Here is a 26048-nt window from a genome sequence, read left to right on the forward strand (position 1 = left end):
AGAGAAACTAATATGATTATATGCCCTAAAGACCTTCCACATGCAATTATAGAGGACATCAGCTTGCCACAATTACCTTTGAAGCATGAGAGTTATTGGTGGCCATGAGAAGGTACTTCATGTGTACTGAAGAACCTCTTAATGTAAGTTGTAAGCACAAATTCAAGGCAGTTTTGCTATATTAAGGGTTTTATTTCTCCTGATAAATGTCTTCTCCAATACCTTATCTAATCACTTCTAGAAACGCTGTAGTGATATTGCCTTAATCTCTTCCTGTGACATGCTTAGAGAGTCACAAAGACTAGAATCCATTCCATGCAGGTGTGCTTATTTATGCAAAATCTGCAGCCAATGATAGAAAATACTGCACATAAACAAATTCCTTTACTTCCAGCACAGCCAATGCAGGTGTGCAAGTAAGGGAGGGGAATCTCCTAATACAACAGCAAACCCTAGCAAACTAGCTTAAATTAGCTCCTATATTTTTAGCCAAAGGCCCTAACTTTCCCCCCCAGCCAATCCTAAGGAAAAACTTCCTCTACCTTCAACTTCTAAGACCAAAGCCTTGGTATAAAACAGATCTACCAGGGAACAGGAGAGAGAAAACCCCTCAAAAGGAGGAAAGGTTCTGGGCAATGCCTGCTCACTAAGGCTTTTATAAGTTCAGGCAGATACTAAATGACTCACAGGTAGACTCCAGCCCAATTAGGCCCAACAAGATGCCTTAGATAAGTGGACCAAGTTGCTCTCCCCCTCCATTTTTTTTTTAAAGTTGCTAAGTAGTTACTCTACTACATGTCCCATGAGAGTTTGCTCTACTACCAAACTGCATTTACATGTAAGAATGTTTTGTTAATACTTGCTATTGCCATAGCAGTGTCCTTCCTTAGCTTTAGGTTGCTGCTCTTTGTTTCAACATCTTTGTGAGACTGAGAATAATTCCCTTTCTTCATTTATAGTGTTACCTCTTAAAGTTATTTATAGGTGATCCTGTCCCCTTGGTTTTTCCCCTCTTGACTATATCAGTTTTAGCTCTTTCAGATCCCCTCTTGTATTATCTACTCTTGTATCATTTGCAATAATATTTTAACTAGCTTGCTATGTCCTTCCTAAATGTAGAGCCCATAACTGTACAGGCTGGTAGCCAAATCCATTCCTTATGTAACTCCATTGATTTACATGTGATCTCCTCTGTCATGGACAAGGTTATGGCTGCAGTGGAATGAGCTTAAGCTAAAGCTGTTACAGGTGGATAACTTAATTGGCAAGCAGGGCCAGCTGAATAGAGTGCACTGAGGATGCAAAAAGGGGGTTTAGCATACGATACAGAACAGGCTGAACACAGAGCATTGAGAGCCCTATTGAAACTAGCTGGACCCAATTCACCCCTCTTCCTGCAGATAACGGAGTTGTGCCAGGGATGAATCTGTTCCTTCTCCCATGTGGCAGCTTTTGTTACACCATACACATATAAAAGAGAGAGCAGGAGCATGGGGTAACAAAATCATTAAAGGTATGCCAAATACATTGACTAACAAAAACTCTCCTGAAATCCACCTTTACTCAGGACATCAATCATGGGATAAATGTCCACCTGGCTGGTGAATTATCACTAGAGATGGATGCACCTGAAAGGTGTCTGTGCTCCACTTGAGCTGTCATTCAAAGTTTGGTCTAACAATCTCCCTGTCCTTTCCTCTCCCTTCTCAAGGACTCCTAGATGGGCGTCTGGTTCTTCCTCCCATCCTATCTGCAGATAAGAGGACAGCATTGATCCATTCATGAACCTGCAAATACACATTACTTTCTTGCAAAATAAAAATAGTGGAACAAATTCACCCTGATGTAGCTTTGGTGAAGCCAGTGGTGGTACCTTGATGTTGAATTTGGCCTAGAGCTCTTTAGAGAGCAAGGCAGTCATGCTGCAGTTGTTTAAAAATGTGCTTTTGTTTTGTTCAAATAGATAATTGCACATTCCAAATAAGATGAATATGGTCTTAGATCTGCCTAGCACCTTATAAAATGTGAAGCTGGTGTTCTGCGTATAGTCTTGTTTAAACTTTAATGGGAGATAAGAAAAGATGAAGTGGCTCAAGTTACAAGCTTCCTGTTTTTATAGAGCTTGTCTATGGGTAAATGAAGATTGAGCAATTGGCAATCAGCCCAGCCAATCAAATTTAAGTGTGAGCCCTGCCAAGGAGGTGTCATGTGAACAGAAATATAGTATGTGAATCAAATACCAATGATGGAAAGAGAGGATTTAGCAACAATCTGAGCATCCCAAAATAATTTATGGACAGGGAAAAGGTTATGTGCATTTAGAACATCTATTATTTCCTCTACTTGGCGTTTGCTCCCCAAATCACTATTTAATCTAGTGTATCAGTAGTTACCATAATTATTATTACTATGGTACAGTGTGTAAAATGGATGCCTGTCATATCTGGGGAAAATTTACAAGGCTTTTTGTCACAACAGGGCCAGGGAACCAAACAGCAGCATGAAACTTGGCCCTGTATCACCTAGTAGCCGAGTAGGAGGTTGCTGAGCTAGGGAGTTTTTGATGACACTATCTGCTCCTGCTGGTTCAGAATGCCTTGCTGTATACAATACAGTGTTTGCCATTACAGCACTTGGAATATAGGGCTTGCTGTTTCTGTATTTCCTATTTCCCCTCTCACGTGTTCATACATCTGCCCTATCAGCAGAGTGCCTTCAGCAAAGCACATTAAATAAACCTACACCTGACCATTATACAGAAAGGTTTTTTTTCAAGGCCACTTACATTGCTGCTACAGAAATCTAAGAACTAGGAGTCTTTCAGTCCTTCTTCATATCACCTCTCCCTACACTAAGGGATGGTAGACCAAAGACAATTTTTCTTTTTTCCCCTTTGAAATCATGGGTTTTATATAGTTTTACTTCTTGTCAGCCATTCCGCATAGCTTAACCAATCAGAATACAAGTATAGCAGGCATGTGAAATACTCTTATGTCAAAAGAAGCATATTGTTGCACTATTTGTGTTACAGTAACACCTAGAGGCTACAACCAAGATCCAGACCCCATTGTGCCAGGGGCTGTACAGACACATAGTCAGAGACCATCTGTAGAAGGGCAGAGAAGGGGTGACCTGTCTCCTGCCACCCACCCCACTACCTTGGAGGGATCTGGGGAGGCAGTTTTCTTTTAATAAGAGTCCAAAAAACTTAGTGAAAGTTTGTCTCAACAACACATGGCCTGTTCAGGCTCCTTTCTGGGGGGAAAAGGGGGGGTCCACAAAACAAACTGAAAAAAAGATATTTCCCCAATCACTCACAAAGCCTAAAACATTTATCCCAAGGCATGGCTCTAACCGCAGAACCTGGGTGAGCAAAAAAAGTAGTTCCTTCATAGAGACTCTCTTATCAGTTTGCTCCTGTCCTAGCTGACTCCCTTGCAGATTCTCAGCATCAGTCCCTTTTCCCACCCCCAGATCTCTGTCAGCCCTCTCACAGGAATCAACTGTTTAAGTTTCCTTCCCTGTGCTAGATATCTCTTACCAAGCCTGCTCCAGGCTTCAAGTCTCCTTCAGCTATTGTATAGTAATCCATAGATATTATGCATTTTTACTTAGTGACTTTGCTTTAGCTAAATTAACAAGATATATTCAGGTCAATGCCCTTCCACACCACCTGAGAAATGTTATGATGCAGTTATTTCAGTGAAGTGCTAATACAGCAGTGCATCAGGTGAAGTACACAATTTTAGTGACCAAAGCAGGTAGGGCTTGAGCCACCAAGTTAATGAGAGTTTTCCCATTGTCTTGAATGGGAGCAGGATCAAGCTCTGAGTTTACAAAGTTACAATTAATGCAGAAGATAAAGATGAAGAATGTCTATCCAAGGCAAGTGTATGGTAGAGGAAAGTTATTTATTTATCCAAGGGATTTTCTTGGAGGTGTTAAAATAATTAAGTGTGTGTGAAATTATACCCTGAACATCTATCTTTCATCCTTACCCTGAAAAGAGGGGATTCTGGGAAACAGTTAAAAAATAGTTTAAAAATATGTTAAAGTTGGATTTTTCAACTTGAGTCTATCTTTCCTTCCCAGTCTCTACAAGAGAGAAAGCAAAAGCCCTTTGAATGCTACATATACATACCATTTTATTACACTCTGTTTATTCTAGCAGTGAATAGAAGCTTGGCTTCTATATCAAACCCTCTAGAGTCCAGACAGCAGACCCATTGCCAAGGTTATTTCATGCCCTATGTTTTAGAGAAAAAAATTATCTTAAAAGAATAGCAATCAAAACACTACATTTATAATATATAGATACCAGATGACTCAAGAGATGGATGACAGGAACCTTTCACCTCTCCATCACCAGGCTGAATAGGTTGCAGATTTGTGATGACTAAGACTTGTTACCATCTACAGATATCTTTTAAAATCTGCAAATCGCTCCCATCTGGCATTAGTTAGGCAAGTGGTCATCTGGGACTTCTACTTTTTTGCTAGTTGTTTATTTTATCGTTAGCTCCTCCACCCACTCCACCCCACCCCCTTCCTCTTTGCCTGTGGTATCCTTTCAGATATTTGGATTATAAGCTCTTTGGGTCAGGGTTGTTTTTCTGTACAGTGCGTAGCCCAATGGGGCCCTGATCCTTGACTGGAGTTCCTAGGAATTACTGAAATGTAAAATATAATAATGGCTTGTTTAGACCAATATGAAGTGAGTGGACTGTCTCAGTCTAGTTTGCAGTAAGCAAGTATTCATACCACATATAACACAATCACGATCTCAATCATCTGACTGGATACCCCACAGAGGACAAAACCACACACTTGATTCATTACATAGATTGCTTCAGGAAAAATGTTGCTGTGAAACCCTTAGCAAACATTACATCCGCTACAGTCTCTCCAATGCCATAAGGATAGCTATACAGTCCCTGAAATCCAACTGCCAGATAGTGACCAAACCAACAGAACAATGGGACACCATTATAGTTCTTAATTGTGATGACTACGTTAATAAGGCCAACAGTCAACTCTTCAACATCACTTACTGTAAAGAACTCAAAGATGACCCCACACCACAATTTATCCAGGAATTTAAGGATCAAATCCATCAAATCCTTACCCAAACAACTCCAAGAGACACTCTACTACCTCATCCCCCATGAACTCTCCTCAGGAGCCTCCTACATGCTACTCACGATGCGCAAACAAGAGAACCCAGGCAGACCCATCACAACACTTTTACTGAAGGGACATTAGGAGTTATAGAAACCATCCTCAAACCACTCACCACACAAAGGGCCAGCTTCTTCCATAACACAATCAACTTCCTCCACAAGCTCGGCAGCATTAACAACCTCTCTCAAAACACCATCCTTACTACCATGGATCTGACCTCCCTATACACCAACATACCTCCCAATGACGGCATCGCTGCCTGCCTCAAATATCTACAAGACAATGGACAACACTCAGATATCCACCCCAAACACATTGCCAAACTGAACCATTACATCCTTATCCATAACAATCACTTTGCCCAAACCATTGGAACAGTCTTGGGTACTAGAATGTCTCCCCAATAGTCCTACCTCTTCACGGGCCACCTTGAGGAAGAATTTCTGCACAAATGCACCACAAAACCAATGATATACCTGAGATACATCAATGACATTTTCATCTTCTGAACAGACAACTTAGACTCCCTCCTAGATTTCCATTACAACTTCAACAACCGCCACCCATCCATTAAAATCTCTCTAGAACACTCCCACACTAGCATCAACTTTCTGGATACCACACTCAGCTTCAGCAATGGAATCCTACAGACAACTAGATATAGAAACCCACAGATCACCATACCTACCTTCATAGATCCAGTAATCACCCCAAACACCCAAGAAATCTGTTAGCTACAGCCAAGCACTCAGATACCACAGAATATGCTCCAAGGAGAAAGTCCGGGATGCACACTTACAACCACCTTCCCCAAACAAGGACACTCCATAGAAGTAGATCACATCACGAAACGAGCTACCCAAATACCCCAAGTGAACCTGCTTCCATACAGAAATAAAACCCACTCCGACCACACACCCCTAGTTGTCACCTGTCACCTCACACTGGCCATAGGGGGCATCATTAAACAATTACAACCCATATTCAATGGGGACCACATCCTGAAAGAAATCTATCCTGACTCCCTTCTGGCCTTCAAACAACCCTCCCCCCCTAATATCACCAAGCTCATCATCAGATGCAAGCTCCTCACAGCCCAGAACACATGAACTCAAAGCAGCACCAGACCCTGCTGTAATAACAGATGTAAAATCTGCAGACATATCTCCATGGCTATGATGATCAATACTGCCCACAACACACCTTTCAAGATCCATGGGTTCTACACATGCCTATCACAACCTGTGGGGTACCTCATCCCGTGCTCTAACTGCCCCCAGTAACTATGTGGGCGAAATAAGACACCACTACACTCTTGAATGAACTCACACACAACAATAAATGAGAAAACCCCCATAGAACCTAAGGGAGAACACTTTTCACAAAGTGATCACTCCATATCTGACTTATCAGTCCTGATCCTCCAAGGAAACCTGCACAACACCTTCAAAAGATGAGCCTGGGAGCTTAAATTCATAGCTTCGCTAGACACTAAAATCATGGACTTACAGACACATACATCCTTTTTTAAAATCCTATAACTACAGAGGTGTTAACTGGCTACTTCACCTTGAATGGTCCCTTGAAATATGTATTAACTATGCTAAACAAATCTGTTCCACCTTGTATTTAGCTGTGATGCTGAGTACATTTCCCAGACCTGAAGAAGAGCTCTGTGTAAACCTCAAAGCTTGTCTCTCTCACCAACAGAAGTTGGTCCAATAAAAGATATTATCTCACCCTTCTGGTCTCTCTACCATCACAATTAGCCACCTCAGAAAACAGAAGAAGAACAAATTGATATGGAGACATAACTAACATCCTGACCCTTGAGATGATCCATTTACAGATGGTCAGGAACAGGGAGCTGTGGAAAAGAAAGGGATATTAAGCTTTCAGTGCTGCTGCCCATGATGTGAAAATAGACTTTGGTGTAAGGTGCTGTGCAGTCAAGCCAGCATTTTGCAATCAAGGAAGCAAGGAAAAAAATAAGATGTAATATATGTATTTATTTTCAGGCCTTCAATTATTTCTTGATTAATTCTGCTCTCTCTTGATTATTTGTCCGTTTTCATTTCCTGCTTAGCATTTACAGAAGAGTGTGTTACTCTAGCCTGATGAAGAGAACTTTCAGCATGAAATTTGTATGATGTGGGTAGTGGGACAGTAATTGGTTTGAAAACTAAAACATCCAGAAAAAGTATGAAACTAATTTAAAACCTTGTTCACTGGATAATAACTTTAGCTTACTATTGTCACATGTTAAAATTCATCATACCTAATAAAGAAGCATTATAGATACAGCAAGATGCTAACTTCAGGAAAACCCAATATGCATACAACTATAGATACAGATAGATACCTGATATAAGCTTGCACATTACAGACTTTCAAACCCCATTATTTTACAGTGTGATATCATCAAAATTAACATGACAGTATATCATTATAGGAAAGGATTGGCTATCACTCTTATGCCAAAAGCCTAAATGGTCAAAAGGAATTTTAATGGAGTATCCTCCAGCAAATTGTCTTCCAAAAACATTAGCTTTACCATTTACTCAAAAGAACACACAGAAGAGAAATATGCAGAAGATCAAACATATTCCAAAGCAATGGTAAATAAAGTAAGTAGTGTAAACTAATGTCAGACAGTTAGCTAGCTACATGTGCCTCTTATTGATGGCCAACTATTGACGCTAATAACACATCTAAGTCATAGACATTTCAAGGGGACTGAGAACTGGGACTTATGAGTTCTACGATTTTGTGATTTTGCTGTCCAGTTTCGATGGCCACCTTCTCAGCGTGAGAGTTGAATGTGTTGTTATTACAAAAAATGTAGAGGCCAGAATAAATGTTAGCTTTTCACTTATAAACAAAACACAAAATTTTACCTAACTTTTATTGTCCTCCTAATGTGACTCTTAGGGTTTCTTATCTCTCCAACAATTTGTTAATTTTTAGTGGAATCTGAGATAATGCCAAGTGCACCAGGATGGCTAAATTCATATTCCTGAAATGCTCACTACAGAAATGGAGCTGATTCAAATCCTTCAGTTTAGGTAAAAAGCTGTGCCCTCTTATGTCTAACGTATTTATATGGTCCCCATCATTACAGTATCTGAGTGTCTCTGAATCTTTAATGTATTTAACATCACAAAACCCCTCAATTTGGCTAAGGTTATGCAAGGAAGCCTGTAGCAGGGCAGGGAATTGAATTTATGATTCCAAGTCGCAGGCTAGCATCCATTATGCTTCCTCTTCAGTCTGAGGGAGAATATTTTCAATTCATAATCAAATACCATTTTTTTCCCCAAGATTGTCATTAGGTGATCCCTAAGCTGAATATTGGACACCACTACAAACCAAGTTAACTTAAGCAAGCCTTATCTCTCTTTGTGCTTCAATTTACCCATCTTTTAAAAGAAGAATAAGATTATATATTAACCAGGAGTTTGAATAATTTAAGTTTGGAAAAACACTTTTGAGATCCTTTGGAATGTTCCTGGGTATATTAATTATATATTAAAAGTAATCATTACTATTGTTGTTATTATGTATTTTATTTGAAGACTTCTTCAGATTGCAAAAGCTTTTATACTTTTAGGTATTTTCTTACCCATCCAAACACACTGTCTCATGCACACGTGTAGCAGGCCACACAACAGAATGGGGATGGGGGGAGGAACCACATCAATTTATTTTAATCACGTGAGAGAATTGTGACAGCATAAAGAATCTGAACTTGCTGGGCTGAGGCTAATACTATATATTGAAATGGCCAAATTCTGCCCTAGATTATACTCCATGAAATATTCAAGGAAGTCAATGTAAGTCTTCAGTAAGGCCCTGATTTTGAGACCACTTGGGATAGCTCAGATGCTTAAAGTTAGGCATATGTTTAAATACCTTGCTAAATCAGGGCCTTAAATTGCAAATATGTTTGCAAACATTTTTTTTCTGCAATATGATGCAACCTTAGTAAATACACGGGTATGAACTACGTATTTGTTACATGTGACTGCATGTGTTAAAACACTGGAAACTTTTGCAGGGCTTCCTCCACACACAGCTGTTGGCAGGGTACAGTTTGTAACAATGGGGTAAATCAAGCCCAAACACTATAGCAAGGCATTAAGTTAACAATCATATACAGAAATAGATACTCAAAAAGATCTAGGCACAGCCAGATAGTGCCATATGTAAATGAACAAACCTGTACTGCCTTCTGCCCCTTTGACAGAAGGGAACACAGAAAAAACATTGAATTCACATTCAGATAAGGGTGGGAGATGTTTATGAAAATAATTGTCTGGTCAACATTGACGGTTCTTGTAACCATTCCTATCCATGGAACATATTATTTGTATTGCAGTAGCACCTAGAATCCCCAGTCATTAGCCAAGACCCCATTGTGTGAGTGTCTTTATGAGACCAAGGTAAATTTTTCACTGTGTGGTCCACTAAAAGAAGAAAAACAACTCAGTCCAACTTTCAGCTTGGGGCGGGGAAGAGAGGGGAAGAGGATGGAAGGGTGGAGTGTGTTAGGAAAATGTTGTGCAGCAAGATCCTGACTTTGCCACTTACCGTCCACTCTACCATTGTAATGGTTGGGATTTTCAGTAGTCTGCAAGGAGTGAGATATATTGTTTTTCTGTGCTTGACACTAAACTGCCCCTCCTTTCCTCAGTGACTGCACTGTCATTGTGTCCCTTGGAGCGGATAACCTGCAGCCTCAGCACAAATCAGGTTAGACTGCACAAGCTTATAGGAGGTTTCATTTACATTGATTAATAATGACATATTTAAAATGATAACATAAATTAATTTCTGAATTGCACATTAGTAAGTAATTAATTTCTTTGCTCTGTGAAACTAAGATATCACTGATGTACGCATGTTATCTAAATCTATAAAGAGAAGAAATGCTAAACTGAAGACTCCATTAAATGTAAAAATTGATTTTTCCATTTACCCTCTTGTGAATTTTTTTCTCAATGCATTTATTTTTCAAGGGGATGGGGAGAGTAACCTAATTTATACTTCCAGTGGTAATCAAAAGATCATGCATGCTCATTTCAACCAAATAATGTCATTATCAAGGCTGTTAAAGCTAGTGTTGCCTTGGAAACACAAAATACTGAAGCTCCAGGTTGGACATTTGAGTTCTCTTGCACATTCCTCTGTAAGTACAGTAATGAGAGGGTGGAAATGGCACTGACAGACCTGAGATGATTGGCAGAGTGGGCAGGACTACTTCAAGTTACACAGATGCTCCTTTATCTACCTGGCTTTCTAAATCACTTAACCATTTTTCCCCCTTTCTTCCCACCACCACACAGGATTGTTACCTGTTTGGAGCAGGAAATAAAGAATAACTTATTCAGTTGAAATGTAGGTAGGCGCTAGTTGGAATGCATTATCCAAGTTGGAATTTAGCTAAGGGACCTAAGCTAAACGCCCTATTTTTGTGATCACAAATGGCCTTGGTTTCACATCTCACCCAAAAGGTAGCACCAACAACACAGTGTCTCCTGCCACTATACTCTACTGCCTCAGAGTGAAGAACTTCTTGTGGCATCCGTACTCTCTCTTGCTGACCAGATCCAAGGCCCAATTCCAACTAGCCAGGAGGTCAAACAGGATCACAGCTACTAGATGTCTGCTAGATCATTTCTGAACATCAACCGGTTCAAAACAAAAGATCCTGTATATGCTTTAGGATAAATTCATTACTGGCGTAAACAATCTCGGCCCCTACTGAATTCAATGGGAGATGTGACTGCTAAATCAAGGGCTGAATTTGGTCATTTCATATTGGAAGGTAAAATTTAAAAAAAGAAAATATTTTGGTGGTGCTTTAAGACACATTAATAGGGTATTCCACCAAAGGCCCCTTAGTTGCAGGCTAAGTGTAGGTTTATTAGATATTACAGGGTCTGGGGAATTTTCCCCCAGGTCAGATTAGCAGAGCCCCTTAGGGGTTTTCATCTTCCTCTGCTGTATGGGTCACTTGCAAGATTAAACTAGAATAAATGGTGGATTCTCGGTAACTTCTAGTCTTTAAATCACAATTTGGGGACTTCAGTAATTCAGCCAGAGGTTATGGGTCTATTACAGAACTGGGTGGGCGAGGTTCTGTGGCCTGCAATGTGCAGGAGGTCAGATCATAAGATCATAATGGTCCCTTCTGGCCTTAAAGTCTATGAGTCTGAATCTATCCAGCCAGCACTTTCTGATATGGTTGGGAGGTTAATGTAATTGAGAGCCAAGGTATGACAACCTTATTTTATTACAGAGCATGCTGGTTCTTTAAATACCTTTCAGTTCTAAGTCATGTATGTGGTGTGCATATGCTGCACCTATATTTACAGTTATATCATTTATATTGTTGGTATTTTGGCTGATATTCTGCATATTTTAAACCACTGTGAGATATTTATTTAAAAACATACATACTGTTATAGACATGTACCTACTCTTATAGTTATGAAAAAAGAAAGGACTTATGAAAGAAACAAAGCATTCCATCCTTTCAGAAACTGTTCCTTGGCCTCTCTGCTGAGACTGTCCACAAAGGTGCCCAATCAACATCCTTCCTGTCAGCACTTTATGTTGGCCTCTCTGCTGAGACTGTCCACAAAGGTGCCCAATCAACATCCTTCCTGTCAGCACTTTATGTAATGCGGATACTCGTGCATCACGAATTGGACAGGTGTCTCACGTCACACAGCAGTTTTCAGATGGTGAAGATGTCTGTTCACTAAAAAACTGTGACTTAGAAGTGAAACATTGTTTTCCACTAGCCAGTTGCCTTTGACATCTAACCTCCAAGTGCAAGTTACTATTTGAGAAGTTTGGGATTTACACTAAAGATTAGTCAAAATATCTGGAGCAAACAACCCTATCCTTCAATGGGAGTGTGGTTCAGAATCCAAACTCAAATTTGAATGGGAACTTTGCTACTGATATGTATTTCTATAATGGACAAAAACAAAAGAAAACTCGCCACCACAATGAACAGTGACATGTTCAAAATCTGGATCCAGATCTGATTTTTGTAGCCTCTTCCCGTCTTTAAATTATTCATCATATTCAAACAGCAATGTGATGTTATATCAGTAATAATGTGACTGATTGAAAATAGTACAGCTTTAAATGTTTTCTGGTGAGTAAGCACAGGGAAATTTTTGAAATTGTATTTTTATGACATACTGTATGTATTATATCCATTACATTTGTGAAATGAATGGATTTGGTTGAAGAATTTATTGTGAGTAATTTATACAATCAAGTTTTTAGCCTTTTTTTTCAGTTAATAAATTAACAACGAACAGGTTGCAATATTTACTATTGTTCAGAGAATAGATTTGTGAACAGATTGTAGGTTTTAGTTTGTTTGGAGTCTGGCCATTATGTATATATTCATAGAGAGTCACTATGGAAAATCTTGTGACAACATGGGCTTCCTAGAAGGATTGTGTCACTGGTCAAGATGCTGTATGAAGCTTCAAAATGCTGTGTAAGGACAGAAAGTGAAAAGATCAATTGGTGTGATATCGTCACGGGAGTGCTGTGGGGTTGGATCTTATTACCTGTTCTTTTCTGCATTGTGATAGATTACATGATGTAAAGAGCAACATCAAAGGAAGATGCAGGAATTATGTAAAGTAAAAGAAAATTCAAAGACCTTGACTTCACAGATGATATTGTTCTGTTGGACACAGATAATACCATGCAAAAAAAAAAAAAAAAAGATCAATGTCAAACTTGAGATCATCAAAGTAGAATTAAAAATCAGCCAAAAGAAAATGAAAGCCATCATTGTTGAAGGAGGAGTCCACAGTGATAGTGTATATCTGATTGATAGTGAAGAATATAGCATGATTAATGAGTTTGTTTGTCTTGGAGACACAATTAGTGTTGATGGTCAAACCCCTAAGGAGGCAAAAGCAGGTATTGGTAAGGCAAGTGGTACTTGTGACTGGCAAATATTTGAAAAAACAAGGAGATTCACACAAGAACCAAGACGAAATTACACAGTGTTATTGTGATACCCACATTTTCTATGCTTCTGAAAATTGGCAGATGTTAAATAGCCACAACAGGAAACTTAACATATTCCATCAGAGAAGCTTGTGGAGAATACTGGATGTCTACTTTTTAACTAATTCTGATATGTTACACAGGACTAATCAAAAGATTGTAGATACAATAATCTGAGAAAAGGCTGAAGTGGTTTGGAGATGTGATATGGATGTCAAAAAACTATATGCCTAGACAAGTCCTTAGTGGAAGATAGAAACGAGGGGGACAGAGATAATATATAAGAAAACCATTGAGAAGATATCACTGTCATGGAAACAGACAACAATGGAGCAAGAAATATGGCATTAGACAGAGGTGGAAACACTGGGTTGCCTCATATGTCACAAGGTACAAATTCACCTAATCTAATGAACCCTGCATCCTCACTGTTAGTTTTTCACTTATTCAGACTGTATGATTGGTCACCTAACTCACTTGTTTCTGTTTCCTTATTCGATGACCTGTTATAAACAGAAGTCTTTTAATCTCCATAAACTGTGATTAAATTGTAATTATTTGAATCTACTGTGCAAATATTTAAAGTACATATCAAAGTGTTGGTGAGAGCCACAGTCTCAGGAAAAAAGGCTGTCTGAATATATGTGAATAGAATGGATCTCAAACACCCCCAAAGTAAATTATCAGCTTTCATTCAATAGTATTTGCACAGACTTTTTGCTGCATTTCCCGTTCTGCTGAAAAGAACTATCAGCTTAGGCAATGTAAAATCTTGTGTAACCTTAAAATGTAGGATACTGAATAATCCTTAGAGTTTAACAGCTTTTGGAATAAATGGTTTTCAGAGCCCGGAGGTAGCTATGGAGAAGTAAAGGAGAGAAGAGGGGTTTTGGCTTGAGAGGCTGGTGAAGCAGGTTGAGGCATATGAAGAGTCAGTTCCAATTTGTACTGCCTCCTCCACCTGAGAATCTTTCTCTTACCCAAGTTTGCGTTCCACTGTGACCCATATTCCCCCTGCCACTAGTTCACAACCTCTACCTCAGGCCAAGATCCAACAGAAGGGAGGCATTTCAGTGTGAGAGTTTAGGCCAAGATGAGTAAAGAATCAGCATAGAGCTAATAATGCAGGACAGCATTGAGATGAGTTAGTGGCAGACAAAAGACAGCCAAGGAGCACGCAGTAGGACAGAACTTTCAAAAGGCGAGAGGAGTGCTAGAAACCTTGGAGGAGCCTCATTTGATAGGGGAATGAGAGGGAAGAAAAAGGCCAAGTGACAGAGACATCCTCCCACTGTGGAGAAAGGAGAGGAAGACCAGAACTAAAATGTTTACTCAGTTCCAGGTCCTCAGCAAAGAGCACTAGGGCTGGTTTACTCTTAGTTAGTTCTTATGAAAAAGTCTTCTAGAATTTACCAGGAAGTTCCATTCTGCCATAAAATTTTACTGGATGGATCAAAAACCTATAGAAAGGGTATTGCTCTCCATGAACTTGTACAGCTTGTCAGAGCAGCTCTGTAGAATCCTGTTGGTTTCATCCCTGTTAAATTCAAATTCAATAACTTCCCTAAGGGAGTGCTCTATGTGTCAAAGTCTTGATTCGGTTACATAGAGGATAAGGGAATTATCATTATATAGAGCTAGTGTACAGAGAGATGGGAGAAGTAGTTTTGTGTGGCTCCAGCCTTATTTAAGAATGGCCTGAATTTGTAAATAAGGCTGATTAGAAAGTTGGACCAACATAGCAGAGGTGTGGGATGTCAAGCCTGTGGAACACTTGGGTGCATTTCATAATGTTCTGTGATCAACTGGGATAGGATGGAGATAGGAGATAGGATGGAGAAGAGGGGATTTCAGTGTTAAGCCTCATGCTCAGATATTTGTCATGGTTTTCTCAAGACTGTATCCCATGCATTTTTCTTGCTATTCTTATCAGAGAGAGAGAGAGAGAGAATGTGTGTGTGTATGTACGCGTGCACGCAAGTGTGTGTGTCTGCATATATGCATTGGAGTTTATACTAAGGAATGACTTGCAATCGGTGTATACTGCATTTAGTAATCAGTGTTACTAAAGGTTTTAGTGTTTCTTTTTGTTAATACAGAATACTTCGCACATACTTTACTTCTAACATATTGGTGCTCCTGGGCCTTATTTATTTATTTCATCTTTGTAAAATGTGCCTGATGCAATGTTCTGGGCATATGCACAAACAGCAATGCAAACCAGTATCTCCACAAAATTCTCTCTGTTCCCCCCCCCCCCCCCCCGGGGCTGCACCCAACAGGTCAGCCCTCCTCACCAGAAAAAGCCTGGTAGAACAAATGGGCCTAGCAACATGACCTGATTGTCAATAGACTTGGACTGTGCTGAAACAAGGTGGGGAAAAGAATTCCACAGCTGAGAACCCTCACCTTGCCTCCAGCTCCTTCATGATTAAATTGGGGGAAGGGGATTGATAGTCTCAGTTGACATGGTATCACACAAGGAGAAAGATGGCTTCTAAGGGCCAGATTTTTAAAAGTACTTAGGCACTTAAAATGCAGATGGGTGCCTAAGGGGATTTTCAAAAGTGCTTAAATGCCAAACCCCATTGATTTAATTGGTTACCACAGTAATGGAGGGCCATATAGACTGACAGAGCATTTCAACCTGCCTATATCTTTACATCAAAATCACACCAGGTTCTTGGAGCTCACAAGCTCCCACATAAAGTGAATATGTCCATGCTCTATTTCCTTCAGCAAAAAAAGAATCACATATTGCTACAGAAGTGTAATCCTGCTAGATGGTATCTGCATTGCACAATCTTAAATCAGCAATTAAAGAGTTAATCATCTTTTAATCTATTGTGCATGGGTTACTTAGACCACAAAATACCTGCTGTGTTCCTATTGTCTAGAAGTGCCTAAGAGCAGGCAAAATAGAATACACTGTTGCAACTAATGTTCTGGCTTGCACCTCTGGCTAAATCTAGAGATATTTTTGAGAGCTTCTAGATACTGGCTGCTAAGTAGTTTAAACGGCTGTTTAGAATCCTACCATGTGTCTACACTCCAAAGACTGGCACCATGTGGCACCAAAGACAGTTTCTCACACAGCCAACACCGGTCACAGCAAAATATGAATCAGTGGAGAAGATGGATACTGATGGAGCCAGTGGCAAGGGGAGGGCACCTGGGACATTTCCAACACCACCACCAGTGATAAAAATGAGGAGCAACAGCAGCAGGTACGAAGATTTGCCATGCTAGAGCAGGTCGTTTTCTATTTAGCCATCTGGTATCCTGTCTCCAAGAAAGGCCAACATCCTATACTTCAAAACCTGTGCTTCTAAGAGTGATATTAGACCATTGTGGGGGAAACGCTGTCCTGACTCCAGCTGGTGATCAATTAATTTCTAAAAGCATGAGGATTGATAGTCCCTCATTTTATTCAAGGCAGGGTAATGCAGAAGCTATTCATATCCATATAAATGTCTAATCCATTTTTGAAGCTTACTTAGCTGTTTTCAGCACTGTTATGAAGATTATGGATGCAGATTCCCTTGTCCATTATTACAAATCCTTTTTACGGCTTCTTTGGATTCATCCGACATGAGTGTGAGATGCTCCATTTGTTTTGGCAAGAACATTTTTTCAATTGATATATATAATTATATAGGTAACCTTTTTGACAGATATTTTAAACTAACAAAGCTAAAGCAACCTACCCATTCAAAATGATTGCTAATATGCTAAATGGCTGTGCTTCCATGCCTCCTTGCTTGTGAAGCGTGTCAGCTGGTATGTCCTTGTCTGTTCTCACATCCCGAAGTCACAAGCATTCAGTGAACTATCCGAAATGAATGTGGGGCTGTCTCAGAGAGGCTTCACCTATGCAGGCATATGCCCCCGTGACAAAGGCCTCAGTCCCAATGGGTGCTAGTTGTCGGCAGTCTCAGCAGAAAGGTCAAGACTGGAGTGGGTATGAAGAGTGAAGCAACTTTTCACCCATGACAGAGCAAGACCGAGACACCAACTGCTAGAGTGTGAGAACTTATACAGAACTGAAGAGCCAGGATGAGGGAAGTTTGTGCTGCAGTTGCTCATGCTGTACCGATTTTGTGAATAAAAGTAGGGTGCTTCAGACTCTAAACAGTCCTTTTGGCAACTTCTCCCAATACTAAATTCCCACGTGAGAGGCCCAGTCTTCAACAATGTCTTCAGTGGAGCTATGGCAATTTAGCTGAAGATCTGGCCCAATATGTTTTTTAATTCCACAGTGAATAGGATCACTGAAGCTGAGCTGGATATATGCATTACATTTGTTAGGCGTTTTCTTGTCCCTGGGGTCAGAAATTAGCTGATGCTAATAAATTATCACAGTCACACTGTAAAGTTGGAGTATTCATTTCCGAGGAATTTTTTTCTTTCCCCAATAATCTTTTCTTCTTCCTCAGTTTCTGTCTCTTTCTTTTGTTTTTCCCTTTTCAGTAGGAGCTCAAATAAGCCCTGTGCCTGATTACCAACCTCAGCAGCAGCTCTGGGAATGATGAAGAGATGAAGGTGGAATCTAAAGTGACAGGAGACAGATGAGACCAAGCTCCACTGGAATTTAGGTTAAGAGAGGTGTCCATTTTTTCCGCCATGCAGTCTGTCTCCACAGAATTGTCTTGGAATCCCTATGGGAGTCTAATGGAGCTCTTTACTTTACTCACTGAGCAGGAACTAGTTTCACCTGCTGTCAAGGCATCCACTCCCCATATTATTGGGGAGAATAACATCTGTCAGGGAATACATCAAGCCCTTTGAGATAATTTCAATTGCATGGAATCCCCTCTTTTCTCTAGAGAACCCACAGCAAGTGTTTAGAAGCAAAAACCGCTTGTGAGAAGTGTTGCTGAGAAATTCAGCTTTACGCCTATATGACAGTTTGCACAGTGTTATCCATTATGAGTCTAAGCTTTACAAAGTTCGCATTTTGCCCAAAGACAGTAAAATCACTCATAGTCAAGCTTGCATTGACCTTCAGTCATAAGCTACAGTGTGCTAACAGCCCACGAGAGATGCAGGTAGCCTTTTCATTATTCTGTTGACAAAGTTACTGCATATTAACTGTGTATAGATTAGAGGCAGGAAATGTTACCAAACCTCTTTGGAAAAACTGAAAAATTCAACATCTAAAATAAGTTATTTTGATCAGAAAGAAAATGTGGAGAAGGAAAGCTGAGTGGAAGTAAAAGAGATGAAACAGGGAAAGCTGACAGGAAGGAGTTATACCTGTAAGAAAAAGGAACTAGATTACCATGCCCATTTGGAATGGATTCTGGGTGCTGCAAAACCCGAACTAGATTTCTCTCTTCACACAGAATGGATTCTCGGTGCAGTTCCTAGGAGAAGGGAAACCTGAACTAGCTTTATATTGCTCCCTGGAATGGGCTTTAAACATACATCAGGTGATCTAACAATTTTGCTCATACAGATTGTAAATACCATCGTTATTTCTATCTTCCAACTCAAAGTGTGGGTTACAGGGTAATTATAACATTTGGATCTATGACGAGTAATTACTATGTACTGTAATCTGCAGGAACATGTAATAACAGAGTATGGGCAACCTCAAGTGGTCTAAATTACATTTAGATGAGCATCAAAAAGATTCTTGTTTACCTAAACCTCTTTGGTCTAAACACTGGGCTTCTACTGTGAGAAGTGGCTTTCTCCCACATTGATAGGGCTTCCTAATCCCAAAATTTTTCTTGTGGTATTTTTATGCCTCTACATCTAGTCTTGGCTCAGTTTAGGAAGTACATGAAAATGAATATGAGCCTGATCCAAACTCTACTGCAGTCAATGGGAATTTTTCAAACCAGTTTCACTGATCCTTAATCAAACCAAATAATATGTAGATTACCAAGACATAACATTTGCAACCATTAAAATAAACTGTGTTATTCCAGGAATCTTAGGATCAGGAGCTAGATCACTTCTACTAAATTTACATTGTTATATCTTGATTGACCTCAGCAGAGTTGCTTCTGCTTTATACTGTTTTCAGCCAGAGGAGATTCAGGCCCTAGAGTCAGTGGGACCAATTTGGAATTAAATCAAAGCCCACTTGAGTCCATCATAAGTGCGAGTGATCCAGGTTATAGGGAATGCAAACATTAGAGCTTCATATCAGTATTGTTACCTGTCAGCTCTGTGTTCTTGCGTAACCAGGGCACAAAACCCCTACTGTCTGACTCACCTGAACCCACCCAACCCACCCAGCCTCTGCTTGAACCAGAACTGATCAGAGACGGATTTACCAAAAGCAATGAAAAGGCAGTGGGGGACACACCTAAACCCCTCTGAACAAGGATGCCAGGATTAAGGCAACTCCCCTAGCCTCATCTACATTGAAGATGAGAGAAGAAGGCATCTCAATTAGCACACCGAATGGAAAACAGAAAGCCTCATCTACATCAAAGATGGAACATCTCTGTTAGTGTACCAAATGGAGAACCAAGCTTTAAGGCAGGGACCACACTGAACTCTGGGATCAGTGAAGCAGGGAAACATGGCATGAATGGCGATCTCTGCTCCAGATGTTAATGAACCCACGCCTGCACACAACCAGCTCAGCAGATATCAGACCAATTCTAGTCACAGATCCTTTATTGATATCCAAAACACCGAATCTGCCTGATTCCATTGTGAGCTCCCTCAACCATAGCCAGGAATGATCAGTTCCTATTGGCCAGCATAAACAAAACAATTCTGGTATACTCTCATTGCTTACACATAAACAAACCTAGTGTTCTCCCTTGAACCATTGTTTCTTTCCTACTTAAACCCCTACCCAAGTTCAAACCTCAGTTCTGATGCCTGGATCCAAAAGCTGCATCAGTTCCACTGGGACTTCATCTTTTCCTGACTGATCGTGGTGTGGGCTCTGCCTGTCTCAAGCGCTCTGGACTCTAAGCTGAACAGCCTGTCTCCTGGGAACCTTCAACTGGTTCAAGCTGTGCTGAGGGGTGAGACTCCAACTCTCTCTCTCTTCCCCCTCTCCTCTCTCCCTCTGGTTAAGCCCACTTTTTCCCTCAGACCTAATTTGATCGTTCTCTCTCTCTCTCTCTCTCAGTCCAGGTATAACTTTCTAAACTTGACTTTTGTAATCAAACTTGGGCTAGATTTCCCCAATACCCCAACTGAAATCGTGTAATATTGTAACTGTTTGGTTGTTTTTCTCTCTTGGTACTATTAGTATAATTTTTATATACCTGGCAATAAAATAACGTTTATAATCAAGGTGGTTGCCAAACTGTCTCCAAACTTCATTTATTCCTTCGTGTTTTTGGCTTCCCTATCTTGCTCTGCAGCAACACTTCTCTTACCTAAGCTAAAGATCCCTGTAGTGCCCAAAAATCCTGGAGATTTGCTCATCAAGGGGGTTACTACAAAAACAATTGTAGAGCGAGAGAGAAGATAGCGACGTGTTAAACCTGTCACATATAAGGGTGGCATCTTGGCAGTGCTGCTCTGCCCCACCTGTGGAGTCCAGGGGCATATAAGGGTGGCAGCTGGAAAGTGCTGTTTTGACCCAGCCTGCTGAGTTCAGGGACATATAAGGGATCAGCTCAGAGTGCTGATAAACCCGTCCGCTCAGAGCACTCTGTTAATCTGTGAATGCGTGTGTGTATATGTGGGTGTTTATTTGAGTCTGGGGCTGGAGGAACCCAGCCCTGGGAAACTTAGGTCCTGCAGGGTAGCTCCATTGGGAGGGGACTTGCAGAAGGGAGAAGTAAAGCTCCATATACAAACACAAGTAACACAAGCGGTACATTGATAGAATTACAACCCCCCCACACCCTCAAGGAAAGTAACCCTAATAAATGAGCGTACTCCAGGATGATGGGCAAATCTGGTAACAGTATGCTGAAACTGTGATATATTGAAATGAGATTTTTTTAATTTCTCTACCTGCCAGTCAGATATTGCACTTTTCCTGTGTCGCAGCCTTTCCATTAGGACTCAGCCCTCCTGTCATCTAAAATAAACAATACATATTTTTAAGCCCCCCCAGTTTTTGGAATGCCTGCTGGAAACTGGATGTTGTCACTGAATTAATCTTCACTTGAAACATTGGTCCTAATGTATGGAGATTCCATCCATTGGTTACTCTGTCTTTGACAGTCTCAGTGAAGTTACTCTAGTCTGCATTCTGGGTCTCATCTTTGTCCTGAAGTGAAACACAATCTCAGCTCCCAGACAGGTCACCACTCAAGCTAATTACCCCAGGACTAGTCAAGTTTAATGGCTATATTGAGTGCAGATTTCCCCTTTCATACAGGGGGCGATGCCAACCTTACAAGTAGAGCTGGCAGCTTAAGCACAACCAGAGAGACAAGGAGAGTGTGGGAAACACTAGGATTCCCATATGACTGACAATTAGCTGCTTCATAAAGCTATTAAAAGGACTGGAGGTCATCATGACCCATAGACTTAATTAATTTCCTTGATCTTCTAATGCCATGGGAAATCATTTATTGGGCAATCTTCCTGATAACATCTCTTTAAAATACACATAAGCATATGAATCATCAAAGTCTGTCCTACAGTCTGTCCCACAGGGAGTCTGCAAACAGGGATCTAAGTACACTTTAAATATATGCACTGCAAGTGTGGTCTAGTTTCTAACCGCTTTCCAACTTTCATGTTTGTGTCCTTCCAAAGTGGAATTGGGAGGTTCTGGGCTCCAGGTTCCACTGCCATAGATGAGAACATCACAGATGTCTCTGGTGTTTCCTGCTCTGTTCTAGGTTCTAGCTGTTACTTACAGGGAGTAGGTGGATGGCTGGATTCAGAGCCTGGCTAATGAAGGGAGGAGGAAAGGATGTTAGTAAATGTAAGGGCTAGATTGTGCATCCATGCAGGGCTAGGCACAAGTGGGGAATGCCATAATCAGCTGCCACCTCTCTGGCATGTCATCTCCTCCACCTTGTGCTCTTGCACAAAGGTCAGGCAAAATCATGCTCCTGGTGCACAAGAACTAGAAGAATCCAGTGCAGATGGTGCTAGATTCCTAAGAGGGAGAGGGAAGGACTATGGCCAAACCCCTACACCACAGCACAGCCTGCAAAACAGTAGAGGCCAGGAAGGCCCTTGTCTCCTAGAGTTCTCAAAGGCACTGGTCCAGATCCTTACAGGGTGCAAATCAGCATAGCACGATTGAATCCAATGGAGCAACACCACTGTACATCCAAGACCAGCCACCAGTGAACAATCTTCTCTCCCCACAGCTCAGGCAGTGGCTTCAAGCCAAAGTCTTGCCCTAAATATATTTTAAAGGCTTCCCATAAATTCTGTCACTGATTGATCTTTAAGCTCTTTTTTTTTAAGCATATATCTTTCCAAAAGCTTTGCAATTCATCCTTAACTGAAATGAAACAGGCTTTTATTTCCTTCTGGGTCCCACTCATAATTTTGGCCAAAAAAAATACCCGCAATAAAAAAATCCATAAGCATGTCCCCTTCTGCACAGGGGAACGTGACAGTATCAATGATAAGTGTCCAAAAGCGGGTCGGAATTGAGTGCTCATTAAAGTGAGAGATGGGAAGCAGTGGTTAGCACCAAGCACATGGTGAGCTGACTGTGTGAAACCTTCCCTAACACAACTGCTGATAACATACCTCAGAACTCAGTTGTAGCAACTTTTATTACAGGTTGTTTGTTTTTTTTTACTAGGCCCTCCAACCCAAGCCTTTCAACACACCTCAGTTCAGATATGCAGTGCTCTCTGTTATTTCAGTCATGAGCCCAAATACATCTCTACCTATACACATCAATGCTATGCTGCACTATCCCTTTCTGCTCCAATCCTGAGACTTACATAAGTCTGTCAATACACATAAGGTTTGAGTGCACTTGGAGAGAGTTCTGTAAGAATGTCAACCTCTATTTGTGAAAAATCCATCAGGATCATGAACCTGTTCTTGTCACTGCATTTGAGTTGAATGGTTCTAGTGGGGAAATGTGATGGGGTATCTACCATGCACAAGGCCTGAAGTGGTAAATTGGGCCAATTAACCGATAGACTGCACCTGGAGGAAAGACAGAACGTGAGGGGAAAAACCTGGGCCAGGTTTATAAATCCAGGAAGCTGGTAACAGAGGGCTATAGGGAAATAGTCTGCAGTCACTCCCTGAGAGTAGGGAGGTATGTCTGAGGCTATATGGGTCAGTAATCTTTAGTTACTCCTTCGGAGAAGGGAATCTGAGCTAGTACACCCAGAGAAGGGGGGAACCAGAAACTGTAGAAAGGAGTCCAGGGAAGGAGCAACAAGATGCCCAGTTGCCAGGGATAGGGTCTCTGGACTGCAACCCAGAGTAGTGGGTACGCCTGGCTTCTCCTACCAGTCACAGGAAAGTGGCACCGTCAGGGCAGTGCTGGAGAAAACTGCTTGAGACCATACTTACAGAAGGAATTTTGTACCCCCAGAAGGGGAAACCACATAGTGATCCAGCCAGAGGGCTGAGTCACAAAGAAGAGCCTGCAGTTCCTGGAACAAGAGGCACCATAGAGAGAGGAAGAGACAGAGTGTCTGAGTGTTGAGCACTGGAAGGGGTGTCATCCTGACAGAGTTAACCTCCAGAACTGCCAGGCTGACAAGAGCCCCCCGCCAACACAAGAAGACATACATGAAAGCAACAAAATACAATGCAATGTAAAAGTGCATTTTTGTGGTGCTTTCCCCCAGCTATTCCTTGGGTTCCTTTATGGGTATTGTGATAAATGTGGAAATTTTGGTGATATCTCTTATGATTCCTATGCATGCCTCAGTTTCCCTCTGTGTGTTGTACTGCTATCCACAGAGCGTTAAGGGAAGGGAGAAGGTGTTTGACTCACATAGGTGTCTGGTTGGAAACCAGAGTCATTTAGAAACTGACTAGAGCTTACATATGTGAATGGAGGATCAAAAGAAACCCCAGTACACAAGATAGTCACACCTAACGACAAACAGCCAAGAGGAGGAAATCCCACCCCCCACCTATCTGCAGGGAAGCAGAGCAAAGGCCTTGAGCTGGAGATCAAAGGACAAAGGTGTCAGATGGCTAGTAACAGCTGATCTCTCAGAGACACAAGGCTCTGATTTGAGACTAAGACAAAGAAATAGTGAAAGGAAGTGACGATGGTTCCTACAGTAGCTTGACTCAACAGTGCCCTGGAGTTGGCCAGTCTGAACTTTGCCTTAGCCTTTGCTTCTCTATGCTGACCTAAGGACTTTCAATTTCTCTATGCCTGGAGACTAATCAGTTGCTACTTTTTTTGAAAAGGCTGCCTGGTCTCACTGCAAATACTGATTGAGCGCATAGCTCCCCAAAGGGGTAAAGAACAAGTCCTCCTGTCCGAGTCTGACTTGGTGCCTTACTGCAAGGAAGCAGAGAGGGAGATGGATTGCTGGCTCTGAAGGCCCAGTTCCAGAGTCTGGAAGGCCACAGGCCTGCGCCTATGGAACTGTGTGGGTACTTGGCGTTCAGCATATTAATGGGGTCAACTCCCCAGGGACTGGTTACAGGCTGGGCCATAGGCCAGACTGTGTGAATCTGTGACAGGTATTTACTACCCCTTGAAAGCAGCACCAAACTTCAACTCCTAGGACCTGAGGCTCATTTCACTTACATCAAAATAAAGCAGCAGAGTTATGTCATTGTAAAACTGGGTGAGACCAATATCAGGCCCTTGTATCAGTTTAATATAAACTGATACAAGGGCATGATTTAGATCTCACACCAGTTTTACAGTGACATATATACTCCCTCAGGAGTTAATTTCCCATGAATATGAGGCACTGTTATAATAGTGGACAGTTCAAATGGCCAAATCCAGTTCTCAGTCACATTGGTGAAAATGTCAAGGAACTCCCCTGAAGTCAATGGAGTTAATTGGATTTACACAGGAGTAACAATGAAGAGTTCAGCCAGTCCATAAAGTCTTTCAACAGTGTCACAGAAATATGCTCTGGTGGCCTTGAATTTCTGGTGGTAGACATGCCAAAGTGTATTGTTGGGTTATCTAATAGAATCATACCCTTCTGTGTGCATGTTTGTCATTCCAATTACTGATTTACTACCACTGGTTCTTCATCATATAGAAACAGAATGTTATCCAATGACTACAGAGAATGGGATTCGGTGTTTTAACTCCTTGGATCTTCTATTTCTGGATTTACCACTGATCTGCTGTGATCATGAGCAAGTTATTTAACATTTCTGTGCCTTGATTTGCCCATTACTACTGGATATAATAATTACCCATCTCACTGAGACATTGAAAGGCTTAATTAGTTATCATAGGCAAACAGGTATGAGGTCCTCTAATGAAAGATGCAAAATATTTGAGAAGAGAGACTAATTACAAAGTCCATGGCATCCCAAGACCTCTTGCCAGACTGAGCTCTGCCTCAGTCTAGTATCCAAAAAGCCAGGTTTGGAAAATGTTGGTTTGTCCTCCCCCAACCCCCCTTTGTGGCAATGAAGTTGTTAAAGCAGCGAGACACCTAAGGGGATATTTCCTGCTTTGTGCCAGCTTTCTGGAATCCAGCACAAATATGCTGCTAATGACATCTTTCAGCAATGTAATTAGACCTCATTCATGGTGAGCTGCATTAGGAAGGATTCGGAGACTCAGAGGAGTGGACTCCACTGGGTGAATACATAGGCTTATGCTTTGAATAGTATTAAGTGCAGGAGGGAAGGATGAGGTTATAATATTACTTAATTACCCCAAGACATCCACAAATGTAATTGAGCTTGGAGGGTGAAATGAAGGCTCCATGTGTGATACTGGCGGAGTCTGA

At 41.1% G+C, this 26048-nt stretch overlaps 1 long non-coding RNA gene across 1 annotated transcript; it reads left to right on the plus strand.

The window, feature by feature from the left end:
* The first annotated feature begins 1324 nt into the window (after window positions 1-1324).
* On the plus strand, window positions 1325-2162 carry LOC137156223 (uncharacterized). Its single transcript, XR_010920704.1, has 2 exons — window positions 1325-1513; window positions 1712-2162. It is a non-coding gene; the product is annotated as an uncharacterized lncRNA (long non-coding RNA).
* The last annotated feature ends 23886 nt before the right edge of the window (window positions 2163-26048 follow it).

This window comes from Emydura macquarii, unplaced genomic scaffold (assembly GCF_026122565.2).
Source record: "Emydura macquarii macquarii isolate MOO-44397 ecotype Brisbane River unplaced genomic scaffold, CSIRO-AGI_Emac_v2 contig_1390, whole genome shotgun sequence".
In the NCBI taxonomy this organism is placed as follows: Eukaryota; Metazoa; Chordata; order Testudines; family Chelidae; genus Emydura; species Emydura macquarii.